General features: G+C 39.1%; 1 long non-coding RNA gene across 2 annotated transcripts; it reads right to left on the bottom strand.

Moving 5' to 3' along the window:
• Positions 1–307: 307 nt before the first annotated feature.
• LOC132615789 (uncharacterized) lies at positions 308–13531 on the bottom strand. 2 transcript variants are annotated; one of them, XR_009572845.1, is made up of 4 exons: positions 12922–13531; positions 12668–12731; positions 9708–9774; positions 308–768 (listed from the first exon to the last, which is right to left on the bottom strand). It is a non-coding gene; the product is annotated as an uncharacterized LOC132615789 (long non-coding RNA). The 2 variants fall into 2 exon arrangements; XR_009572844.1 differs by lacking the exon at positions 12922–13531 and having other exon boundaries at positions 311–768; positions 12668–12838.
• Positions 13532–14365: the final 834 nt, after the last annotated feature.

Below are 14365 nucleotides of genomic sequence, written 5' to 3'. Positions count from 1 at the left end.
TCATCTCTCGCAGTTCTGCACCTACCGACGGGAAAAGAGGTCAGAAACAATCTTTCCTAGGTTCAGGCTCTATCGCACGATCTTAGATATGAAAGAAAAGTAACATCCTAAATGTCCTGTAGCTTCTTGCTTATAAATGTGGTGTACAACACATCGATAAACAAGACTCTACTAGACACGGTCTGTAGACACTCCGAGGATTTAACCGCTCTGATACCACTTTTGTCACGACCCAACCCCGTAGGCCGTGACTAGTGCTCGAATTGGACACTCATATTGCCTGTTAACTGTAATCATTTATAACTAGCATGTCATGAACTTATTTGTATAAAAAGGCAGGGCGTTATTTTAAAGCTGTCACGATTCTGTATGTCATAAGCACCTGTCTCCTGAGGAGTTACCATTTTCAACAACAACATATATTTATATATACGCAAGCCGACAAGGCTGCCATTACACGCAACATTCCAAACATACATACATATGCAAGCCGACAAGGCTGCCATCACGAATGGGTACGCCCCAAACATAAGTCATGTCCATACAACACAACATCAACTATACATAGACCCACACAGATGTCCACAGACCTCTAAGAGTAGTGATAGTATCATATGACGGGACAGGGCCCCGCCGTACCCCGAATAAACACATACATATACGACAAAATGGAGTTATACCACAAGCTAGGCCCCGGAATAAGGGAGCACTTCAAAGTAGCTGAACAAGTATCCTAAGCTGGCGGATCTCCAAAACGAGCGTCTGTACCTGCAGGCATGAACGCAGCCCCCCGAAGAAAGGGGGTCAGTACGGAATATGTACTGAGTATGTAAAGCATGAAATATAGTAATGGACTCATACTGAGACAAGGTGTATAGGACCCAATGCAACAAACAGAATTTCATAAAATTTGCCTTTGAACATATTTCATCTGTATCATTCTCATTTCAATATCAATGTAGAGTGTTGTAATCAAAGCTGCATAATCATTCTGTATATAACATATATAACGTGTCCCGGCCCTTTAGTATGGGACTCAGTAATTAAAATCATAGCATCATAAACATAAACAAATACGTGTCCCGGCCCTCTAGTGAGGGACTCGGTAATAGGGAATATGCCCTCCTGGCCACCATCTCCATATCATCGTGTCATCATATCATCACATCATCATATCATCATATGTATATATATATAACGTGTCCCGGCCCTCTATTGAGGGACTCGGTGATTTATATAGTAAATATGCGCACGAGAACGTGTCCTTGGCCGGGACTCAGTGAAGGATATAGCGGTAAGCACGAGCAGAATAATAAGCAACCACATATATGCAATTCATCTTTTGAGACTCAATAGATAAGCAACTAACCAGCTCTAAGGTATTGGGATAATAATCATATTCAATTCTTTTCAACTCTCATTATAAGTTATAACAAGGAACGTTTCAGCTTTCATGTACATGTATCAATTTCCATGATGTAGTTTTTGAAAGTCAAGTATGCTTCTGTTCATGCCATTCTTTTAAGAGTAAGAACTTCTATACATCATTCATTAGTCAATCATGTAGTAGGCTCGTGACAATAGCATTAAGGAAATATAGAATCATAAGTCATGCATGGAGCTAGAGAATAGAATTTACCCTAAGGTTCATATCATTTCATACTTACGTCTAGGACATGCCAAAAGAAAGAAAGAATAGGCTTTACATACCTTTAGCGTTTAGTCGTATTATAACTTGTACTTGCTGCCCAAAAACACTTATCCTATATCAAGATATCAAGAGCTACAATTAGTCTACAAAGGAATCTAATACGTATTTTGACGCTCACAATCCCTTTCTAACATTTAAACGACGTTTCGTTCGCATTCAAACCAACTAGTGCTACAAGCTAACATTGCTAATCATTCTTTCATATATCAATCCAAACTTGTTTAACATGACTTAGGGGACTTTGGACAGCTTGCACATCATTCAAATCAGTCCCAAACTCACGGCCAAACAGCACATACCACAATACCATTTTCACTTAGCAATTTTTCCAGTTTTAACTTACAACGACAACAACCCGTTTAATAACATTACTTTCACGATTCTTGGAACTGTTTTAGCATCATTTTTATTCTTACAACAGCCCACAATTCATTTCAATTTCAACTTGAATCATTTCACTTCACTTTCACTATATGTTCATAACAACATTCAACATTCAACATACACTAATTCACTTCTAACTTTAAAATAGTCCACGGTTTTGGACTGCTTGTATACTTCAACATGATTCGTTTCTTTAACACCTCAATTCACATATTCAATATACATACAATACACCACAATGTCCATAACAACAACAATCAAAACTTGGCACAAAACAGTCCACAATCCCCCTAAAACAGTCCCCTTACACGGCTTCAGCACCATTCCAACAACTTCATGATTTTCATCCATTTATCCATACTACAACACATTCAATACGCTTCCAATACATGTACAAGAAGATTAAACATGATTCCATTAAAGCCTACAGCACACGGCTCATTTAAAATTTAAGAAAAACAGTCCAATACCAACATGCAACATCATAAACCAACTTCTACAATCTTTGTTCATTTACATATGTTGACACACATTCAATTCATCAACAATACATGCAAAATGAAACCAACCATGGCTTCACCAAGCTCACGGCTCACCCCCTACTTCAACCACAACAACAATCCAACAACAACATGCACGAATTGTACCTTCAAAATATCATACAACACAAGAAAAATGATCATTCTTACCTTGCAACTAACTTCTTCAATCGGCTAGCCCCTCAAACTCTCTTCTTGAATTTTAACACTTGTTCTTGCTATATCAATGGATGCTACACGTTAATATACCTTCAATGGAGTTGAATTGCTTAAGAAAACTGAATTTTTGGAGCAATTTGGAACCCTCACTCTCGGCTAGCTCTAGGCCGAGAGGTTCTCTCTCTAACACTATATTTGTCTACACTTTGTAATGTTGAAATGATGTAGTGAGTTGATGAATAATCAGATTTTTGCCTTATATATTCCCTCCATGATTTGGACATGTGTCCCACACTATTTTGGGTCAATAACCATTGACCATCCCACTTAAACTACACGGCCAACAATGTCCATTTTAAATGGACTGATTTTTGTTTTTCCCAATACCACTAATAATCTAATCATGGTTAATTTAATCCCAATTTTCCATTAATACTTCCATGTCAAACGAAATTTGTAGTTAAATTGTGACTTGAAACGAAACCGGAAGTTAAAGTCTCTACTTCGTATCTTGAGATAGTCTTGTCTTTAACTTGTCGCGTTTATTTTAAAACGTCCCAATGTATGAAAATATGGGTTATAACACACCAGTTGAGGATGTCTACGAGTTTATCATGATCACACATGAGCTAGTTTCGTCCATTGAGATTCGTTAGACGTTAGTTATCCTAATCGCGGAAACGGGAGTTACCTTAGGATATATGAGATTACATGTTCCCATATTATGGTTATAGGGGTTTAAGCCCATGAAATGAGACAGGGAAGGATTTACGAACAAACAAATAAAGGAATGGAGTTTGTGGGAACTTTGGTAAAACTTGGCAAACTTTTCGGACAGAATTTTGGTCCAAATTGGTGGGGGAATATCTCCTAGAATATGAGGAGTTTTAGTGCGTTTCTTTTGTCCAAATTGAAGTTCATCGAGTCTAGTTTTCAACGCAACAAACCTCTCATAAATATGACGTCTGAGTAAAAGTTATGGCCATTCTACGACAGACTGTCTGAGTAGAAAATTTCTGCGGACCATTTGACGGCCCGCAGGAATTTTGACGCCCCGCAGAAAATTCTACGGTCCGTCAAATTGACACAGCCCAGTGTCAAATGGTCACAATGACCCATATTTTACTGGGCAGTTCTACGGACCATTTTTACGGTCCGTAGGAATTTTGACGGCCCGTCAAAATTGGCGTAGAATTGCCCGACGGGATTTTAAGTTCCCCTTTATATAATTTAGTCCACTTCATTTGGACATTTCATCTTACCAAATCAGATCCAAAAGCTCTCTCTTCCACTCCATAAACTAATCCAAGCCAAAATCCAAGAGAGATTAATTATCACTATGCAAGAATCAAGATACCCATGTGCTAGAGGTCTTGCTAGGGTTAATAAGCTACAAGAGTTCTTTGGATATTGAAGCTAGGGTTTTCTTCAAGTGGAGTATTGCTATCCAAAACCCATTCCTATACTATCAAAGGTATGTTTTATGATCAATTCATGTTATTTAGAGTATTGAGGGGTTGAAAGACCTGGATTATAGAAGGAAATAGAAAATGGGTTACAAATATGAGAATAGTGACATTTTTGAGTTGTAGCTTAATATGAATCATGATTCTTCGTATGTTACGAGTATAGTTATGTTATTAATGACATTTATAACATGGGATAAGTATTATATATGAGAAAACGCGATAGTGAGCTATAATCATAATTGTGGAGAAATTGAAGGGAAATGGTGAGTTGTGGGAAATGTAGATGAATGATGATTGTTTTTTGCGATATTGTGAATGTTGTTATGAACGTTTCGGAGTTGATATAGAATATGGGAAAAGTTGTATAAACAAAGGAAATGTTGCCCAATTTTCCCTAGAAATAGTAACACGTTCTTATAGCCGATTAACTAATGTTAATGCGACTTCAATTGAAGGTAGAAACGTGGGCATTAAAGGAGAACAAGCAAGCGATAGATTAGTCAAACGTAAAAGGTATGTGAGGCTAGTCCTTTATTTCTATGGCATGAATCCTATAGCATGACTTTTCCTTCCTCTTCATGAATTTCCTACATTCCAGAAAACTAATAGCCATGTTCATGAATAACCACATGAAATAAGAGATACATTATGAGTTCAATAGTGATGATGAAGAGTTTAGTATAACGATTCTAGAGTTTATGATATGATGTTCCTATGATGTTAATGGTGTCATTTATTGTAACCACTCACCTTATATACTATCTCCTTCAAGGTGAGGCAGAGTACCATAAGGTTAAAGATGTCGTACATGGTATACACTCACCTTATGTACTATTTCCTTCAAGGTGAGGCAGAATACTTAAAAATGTTCCATAATGGAATCGGGGGTTCGCGACCTTAGGTCACCCCGATAAAGTATAGCTATCCTTGAGTTATTATACATGTATTATGATGAGTATATGTTCATGACATTACACCGTGCCTATATGGATGGGTAGACACACACCACTATAGTGTGCAGCTTATACCCCAGACGCGGGAGGCCTGGACGCAAGTTAATTACTATCACACCGTACCTATATGGACGGGCAGCTTATACTTATTCATTTATGCATATATGATATGATGATGATTATGAGTAGGCCAGCATATGTTATTTCTTTTATAAGTGACAGTTATATACAATTGCTCCTTATTGATGCTTCCTTTATCTCATTGACATATTTTCATTGCTTATGCCTCTCATACTCAGTACAATGTTCGTACTGACGTCCGTTTTCTTTGGACGCTGTGTTCATGCCCACAGGTAGACAGGGAGGTGATCTTGATCCAGACTCGTAGGGGCTAGTAGCTGATTTGAGAGAACTCTATTGTTCCGGAGGTGCCTCGATTATTCTTTTGTGTATATTTGTATATTTTGGGCACGACGGGGTCCTGTCCCATCCCTATGTCTAGCACTCTAGTAGAGGCTCGTAGATACGCAGTGTGGGTTATATGGTCTCACAAGGATGCTATTATGTATATATATTATTTGGATAGCCGAAAGGCTTATATATATATATATATATATAAAAGTATTTATGTTCTAAAAAAACGATTTTTCTGTGATTCGAGTATGAATTTGATAAAAGAACGCTTAATGAGTATGATGAGTAGTAGAACGAGTGGTGCTCGGTGGTTAGCCTCGGGTACCCGTCGCGGCCCCTAGTCGGGTCGTGACAATGAGTTATCCGTACCGAAATAAAGTGGGTAGACTTAGTCAACCTATCAACAGTAATCCAGATAGAATCAAACTTTCCCAACGTCTTCGGAAGGCCAACCGCGAAATCCATGACTATTCTTTTCCACTTCCACTCAGGAATGGGCATCCTCTGAAGTGTACCCCCAGTCTTCTGATGTTCGTACTTTACCTGTTGGCAGTTCAGACACTGAGCAACTAACTCCATTATATCACGCTTTATCCTAGTCCATTAGTAGTGCTATCTCAAATCGCGATACATCTTAGTAGTGCCAGGATGAATAGAATACCTCGAACTATGAGGTCTTGGTCAAATCGCCCACATATGGCACACAAACTCGCTCTTTAATTCGCAGCACCCCCTCTTCATCAATCACGACCTATTTGGCCTCACCACGCACACCTTGTCAGGAATTTACACACTTTAGCATCCTCAAACTGCTTAGCCTTAATCTGCTCCAAAAATGATAACCGAGCCTCAACACACGCTAATGCCCTGCCCTTGTTAGATTTATCCAGCCTCATAAAACTGTTTGCTAGAGTCTGGAGCTCTCTAGCTAATGGAAATTCCGAACAAATCAAACGAGCCAGATTTCCCATATTAGTCGACTTCCTGCTCATCGCGTCAGCGACTACGTTTGCTTTACTAGGATGATACAAGAAGGTGATGTCATAATTCTTCAACAGTTCCATCCATATCCGCTGTCTAGAGTTCAGATCCCTCTGAGTGAACACATGCTGCAGGCTGCGATGGTCAGTGTACACCTCACAGTGGACACCATACAAGTTGTGCCTCCAGATTTTCAACACAAACACTACCGCTGCCAATTCTAAGTCATGAGTAGGATAGTTCTTCTCATGCACTTTCAACTGCCGAGAAGCACAGGTAATCACCTTCTTTTCCTGCATCAAAACAACACCCAAACCAGAATGTGACGCATCACGATAAATAAAAAAATCCTTACACTCCACGGGCAATGTTAGAATAGGCGTTGTAGTTAACAATGTCTTTAGATTTTGAAAGCTCTCATCACACTCGTCGGACCACTGAAGCGGTACCTCTTTCTGAGTCAAACGAGTCAAATAAGAAGCAATAGAGGCAAACCCTTTCACAAACCGACGATAATAGCTAGCCAGACCCATGAAATTACGAATCTCGATCACTGATGTGGGCCTAGCCTATTCCCTGACTGCTTGAATTTTTTGCGGATCCACCATGATACCCTTCTTCGAAATCACATGCCCCAAAAAGGACATAGAAGACAACCAAAATTCACACCTGGAGAATTTAGCATACAACTCCTTCTCCCGCAATACCCCAAGAGCAATCCTCAATTGTTTCTCATGCTCCTCCTTACTTCTAGAATAAACCAGGATATCATCAATGAACACTATCACAAAAGAGTCTAGAAAGGGCTTCAACACACTGTTCATCAAATCCATGAACGCAGCTGGGCATTAGTAAGCCCAAAAGACATAACCAAGAACTCATAGTGTCCATACCTGGTCCTGAAGGCTGTCTTAGGAACATGCTCTGCCCGAATCTTCAACTGGTTGTACTCTGACCTTAAGTCAGTTTTAGAGAACACAGAAGCTCCCTGTAACTGATCAAACAAGTCATCAATACGGGGGATGGGATACTTGTTTCAGACGGTCACCTTGTTCAGCTGACGGTAGTCAATACATATACACATAAACCCATCCTTTTTCTTAACAAACAACACAAGAGCACCCAAAGGAGAGGCACTTAGGCGAATAAACCCCTTACTTATAAGATCTTGCCTGCCTGAGGACCACCTCAGTTAGGCTGCGCTCCACCCTTACCCATAGTATGGTTGCCTCTCCCTACTGGTGCACAATCCTTCCTTCCTCTATTTGGTGCAAATGGAGCTCGGGGAGCCTGATACTGAGTCCCTTGTCCACTCTGTTTGAGTCTGGGGCAATACCTCTTAATATGCCCTATCTCACCACACTCGTAACATGCACGGTCCAGCGTAGGTCCCTGAACAGAAGCTGATGAAGCAGTATAACCCTCATGCTGACCGGAAGCCTGATAATTTTCCCCTGATGGTCCCCCAACAAACACCTACATAGCGGACTGAATCGAACATCCTGAATATACCTGCAAACTCTGACCCCTCGAGAAGGAGTTGCTAAAATTCCCACCCCTTCAGGCTTTCTTCTCTATCTGCTTTGCATGACTCTTCTGTCTAGTCCCCTCAACAACACAGACGTGCTCTACTACCTCCTGGAATGAAGCCCCAGTGGCTACAAGCTAAAGAGCTAATAGCTAAAGTCCAATAGTCAATCCCTTCATGAAGCGCCTGATCCTCTCCCCCTCAGTAGGCAGCAACTGAAGAGCATAACGGGACAACGAATGAAAACGGGACTTGTAGACATCAACAGACGTGTTCTCCTGATCAATATTGGCAAACTCATCCTTCCTTCGGTCCCTCAGAGTACGCGGGACATACTTATCTAAGAATACTGAATAGAACTGAATCCAAGTCAACGGAGGTGATCCAGCTGGCCTAGACTCCACATATTCCCTCCATCGTAACTTGACATCACCTAAGAAATGGAAGGTCACAAACCCCACACCATACTTGTCCACAACCTCTATCTTATGGAGCCTCTCATGACAGTCTATGATGAACTCATACGCATCTTCTGACTCAATACCATAGAAAACTGGAGGCTTCACTTAAGTGAATCTCCAAAACAAATCATGTTCCTCACCAGTCATTACCGGCCCTGCAACTGTCCTCAGACAAGCCTCAAAAAACGAAACTTCATCTAAGCGAGGTGCTAAGGCTGCGGCATGCTGAACTCCTGGAGCTTGAACTCTATCCGGACCTGGGGCTGCTATCCCTGCGCCCCTACCTACTGGAACGGCTGGTGTATCCCCGGCTTGTGCTAACCTATGCAACCAATTCAGCACCTGCGCCATAGCATTTGCTAAACCTAGAGCAGCTGTAGCTTCTGGCGGAACTGGTACTGCCGCTGGCTTGACTGGTGTGGGCATCTCCCGCGGCCTCATTAGGAGCCACTGGAGGCATGAGATTAACTATCGGGACTCCGCCCCCAGCCAGTGCTGCCCCTCTACCAGTTCCTCTGCCTATGGTTACTGCCTTTTGTGTTCTCGCCATTTGCAAGAGAATGAAGGATAGATAACAATTTGAATCATCCAGATAACAATTGGAATCAATTAGCACGAAATAAAGAAAGAAAAGAGAATTTTCTTAGTGTCCGGCAGCCTCTTAAAGATAAGTATAGATGTCTTCGTACTGATCCGCAAGACTCTACTAGACATGTCATTGTACGACAAGATCGATGAACCTAAAGCTCTGATACCAACTCTGTCACGGCCTAACTCGCCATGACTAGCACCCACACTAACTCCTAGTGGGCGAACTAACACATAAGTCATCTATTCATTCAAGTCTATTTTTATATTAACCAATTCAATCAATGATTACTCATTTAAGCACAAGATAATCAAATAAGTCATGCCATAAAAACAACGAAGTAAATGCTAAAGTCCTAACTATTACAACTCCCAAAATTCGAAAGTCACCGTACAAGGACTCTAATCTAAAACATGTCTAAGGAATAAAATCTGTATAACAAATAACCACAATGTCTGGAGTAGAAATAGACATTATAAAAGGAGATCTTTAGGCATCCTGGCATGGATAGAAGCTCACCTTAAACTCTGTCAGCAATGACCTCAATGCTAGATATGAGGACGGGTAGCAGTCTCTGGATCACAATCTGCACTCAAAGAATGTAGCAAGGTAGTATCAGTACAAACACTATGTACCGGTAGATATCATAGGCCAACTAAGATTAGTATCATGCATACATCATAAACTCCATAAAATAGACAAATCAGCCAATAATACGAAATCAATAATCCATAATAAGTCAACCAAGGATAAACAGGAATCAGGTCACCCAAAGATATCATGAATCGCATCAACAGAAACAACAAACGAGAACAAGCCTGTCAACAATAACCACTTACTCACTCTATACACATGCTAATTGATGTCATTGCTCAGTAGTCATAACCTGCAGGGGACCCATGATGTCCATGTACTACTCGTTCTGGATACTCATCGGACCCGAGCCATAAATCTTCCACTCTGAAAAGAACATCAGATGCGGTCCACATCAATGTATCACTCATTTTCGGAACGAACCTCAGACCATGAGCCCATAATCTAGGTCACATTTTCTGCCTTTTCATGTATATGTACCTTAGTATTTCTTATCCTCTTGTTATTAATGGTCAATTATCATTTTGTATCACTATTTCAGCGAGAAGATCATATTAACTTCGCATCACCGCAATATTAAACTGTAGGTTTAACACAATGAATAGCGGCACGAAGCCCTCACAGTCACTCAATCAATTGCATATAGGAGTTCAACCACAAACACATATGTATGAAGACTAGACATGCTTTCTCCTATTGAATTCACAAAATATACAATCAACTAATCAAAGTCTAACTCAAGTAGACCATAACCTACCTCGAACGTAGAGCTTAACAATGCGAATCACTCCGCTACAGCTTTTCCATTGCGTAAAGCCTTGGAACACTCAAAGTCTAGAAATTAGAATGATCAATGAGTCATACTTACTCTAGTCACAAAATCAATTCAAGACACCCTTCCCTTTGACCCCATTCCAATGGGTGAATGATTTCTAGGTGTAACACAACCTAACAAAGGCCTTAATAATCACTAATCATCAATCCCTAACAATATTTAATCAACACTTCAATTACAAGCAGTTTCCACGGTCAAGCTACCATTTTTATGAAACCCTAAGTCTTAATTCACTTAGTTCATGGCTCTAAAGGTTCAATTCATGATTAAGAGGAGTTAACCCAAGCCATTAGATGATAAATAAGTGATTACAGTCATAACCCATCAAGTATACAAGGTTTATTAGGTTCTAGGGTTACTATTACTAATTCACCATTGAAGACCCATAAAAGGGATGATAATCACGAAGATGATACGTAATGATTGAAAGGGATGGATAAGACTTACCTCTTAAGAATAATGTTTCCCTAGCTTGGAAATTCTCCCTAGGTGCTTTTGGGGAACTGTGTTGGTGTTTTATGAATAAAGAATTCGGAACTAAGTGTTTAAAACCCAAAATTTTATTCCCGTCGACCACTGCGGTGGTCAAACCACCGCTGTAGCGGTCTCTCTATAGAGGCCAAGTGCCAACTATAGCGGACCAAAAGAAATTCGGCCACCGCTATGGTGGGCCATATCCTGCTATAGCGACCTTGCCATAGTCGGTCACTGCCCGCCGCAGCGGACACCACGTACACGGTTCACCGCTTGCGGTGAGGGGTTCATCGCTATAGCGGTACCGCCGTAGTGATACCTACCCCCGCAGCGGTATCACTGAGGCAGTGAGTATGCAATTTTTTCCAGTTTTCACTCCATCACCCAACATTTCATTCGAGGACTCACAAACATAAAACAAAACATGCACGTATACATAAAAACATCATACTAATCCACCCGTGGCCTCGGAGTTCTAATTTTCTACATCAACCCCCGATGGACTCAACACAAGCAAGCAACAATCACAAACAAGTCATGTTTTCAGTTCTTAGACTTATACAACCTAGTTTCTATTAGCTCGTTCTACCATCGGGAAGGTTCTATTTGGTGGGGTGATCCTACATTTTTCATAACGGCCGGAAGGGTAGTTACAATTAAACATGAGGTTGTAATTAGGAATTTATTTAAATTATGGGAATAGAGGTAAATTATTTCTAGAAAATATTTACACTTCTACAGGTCAAATATGACATATATCGTGTGTCGTTCATACAAAAATATACATAATTTCTTAAGTTCTCCATAAACTAATAGCTCATTCTTTCAAAACAATCCTATCTAATCCTTTTAAGTAAGAATCGACTGGTGCGTACAAACACAGTTCATTCTTTCAGCACAATCCTATTTGCATTATGACTCCAATTTGTTTTGGTCGGTTGTTTCAATACCAATGAAATATTTGATTTGTTGTTCCTTTAGTAAGTTTGGTGTCTAATTGGCTAGCGCTCTACCAAATATATACATGTTACTATCAAGGTTTACATCTTGAATACTCCAATATGTTTCAACTTTTATCCAAGAATGGTTATAAATATTACTTCATAAACATGGAGAGAAAAAATACACCTAGAAATTCTCAGGATTAAAGTTGCAGTGTTAAGTTGCTGGAAGTGGTTCTAAGTTAACATACATAATGACCATTAACATAACCTGTAGTACTATGGGGTTCTTTGGTGGCATCTCAGAAATCAGTCAACTGAAGACTTTACATCTCCTATTACTTTCTCAATCTTGAATCAAACAGTATTTTTTTTATACAAATCACTAAAATTATATGAAAATTAAAATTAAAACACATATGCATCTAACAATTCGGCTGATACAACATTTTTATGCTAGCATAACATGCAGATATGAAGTCTGGATAGGAGATGCTTTGCGAGATACTAAATTTGCAGGATATGAGATGTTTTAGAAGATACTAAATTTCCAGTCACCTTATAGAAAAATTGAAAAGGTCAAAATTTGGTTGTGTAACTCTAGAAAAAATCACTAGAAAGAAGTAAGAAGTTACCTTGTACCGTTTTTTGAACAATGTCTTGGAAGCACCAAACTCTTTGATTTGTTTCTCTTCTAACCTGAAAAATAAAGAAAGTGCATTGGACATCCCAAGGGCTCAGGATCATAATTACAATGCTAGGTTGCAGAAAGCGAGTCTAAGTGAACGAATGTAATGACCATGAAATCCTACATTAGAGTTCAGATGATAATCAAGCTTCATAAGCTGATGGCCAATTAAAAATTTTAAACTATAAAAGGGGGAATTACCTTTTATATATTCCTTAATGTTGTCTGCTGTTCTATTTTCAGCATCTTGCGTGACGTTTCAGATTTTACAATTGCTTCTTCCATTTCATGTTCAATTGTGCTCAAAGACTCCTTTTTTGGAATTCTTTCACGGACATTTGTTGTCCTTGGACATGCTTGAGAGTTGAGCACTATTGAGGAAGCACTTCTCTAAAGTGAGAAGAAAGGGACGAAAACAAGTAATGAAGAGAAAATACAGGTGGAGTGATAAGGAATGCACACATATAGCGGAATAAGTGACAACGAGAAGACACGTAAGTTGTCATTAGTAAATGGATACAAAATTACTAAAATACCCTTAATATTTTTCTTATTGAATTTTAAGCAAGCACGTCAAAATCAAGCCTTTTCTAATATATAGTCATTCTTTTAGAATGGTACCTTCCGTTCAGGAGGTCTCTTTAGGACTTCCAAAAGAAAAGAGAGGATTCACTTCATTATAAGCTTTGAGCAAGGATGCTCAAATAAAAAGAGCCTTATCAGAGCAGACTCATAACCTAACAACTCTCTTGGTTGCTCTCTCTTATTTCTTACTTGATCACTCACTTTTTATTTGAGCACTCATTTTTTATTTGAGCACCTATTTCTTACTTGAGAACACACAATTATCAAATAGACTACCTTTATTTATAGGTATTAATGGTAGGATCTAGAGGTGGTATAATTCTAGAATTATATATTTTCACTTATTTCTCGAGTTATACTTGCTAAAATGGTTCTAGGCTTTACTCAAAATAGTCTTTCTAGAGTTATTCTTTCAATTCTCTAGAATTCCTTGAACATTCTAGATTCTCCATTTAAAATCATTTTGAGTGTTTCCCAGAACTTGACAAATTTCATGATGTCCGGGCATTTTGTGAATCTCTTCCTCTGTCTACTTTCTCAACTTACAACTCTTTGAAGTTTCTTTTCTTTTATCTTGACTACCTCTGCAAATGATGCATATTTGTACTTAGTGTTTAAACGTTTTAGTTGTTTAGACCTCCTTAGTTGTGATTGTGGTGCTTCTAGGACTTATTCCTAAAATAGCTCCGAAATATCACAGGCTTCAATTTTCCATGAACTCTTATTTTCCTTTTCCTAAGACACCTCTAGTGTAGGGTTCTCCTCTAGCTCCTAGATTAGTTTATATTTTGTTTCCGTGTTGTTGTTCTTCAAATTTATGTTGCAACTTATTTCAATTCTCTTGAATCTAATAGTGTGACTTTTTGGGAGAACCATGATGATGCCTCGTCAAATATCATATTTTTTCACACATATACCTGCTTAGTAGTACGGTAAAAATACCTCTATCATTTTTTAGTTTGTCGTAACCGAAAAAGGTGCAATGAGTTGTTCTTTTTAGACTTATTGTGAAGATGAACTAACACAAATACACAACACATATCCGAATACTTAAAACTAA

This window comes from Lycium barbarum, chromosome 10, assembly GCF_019175385.1.
Source record: "Lycium barbarum isolate Lr01 chromosome 10, ASM1917538v2, whole genome shotgun sequence".
Classification (NCBI taxonomy): domain Eukaryota; kingdom Viridiplantae; phylum Streptophyta; class Magnoliopsida; order Solanales; family Solanaceae; genus Lycium; species Lycium barbarum.
This window is presented reverse-complemented; position numbering and strand designations above follow the sequence as displayed.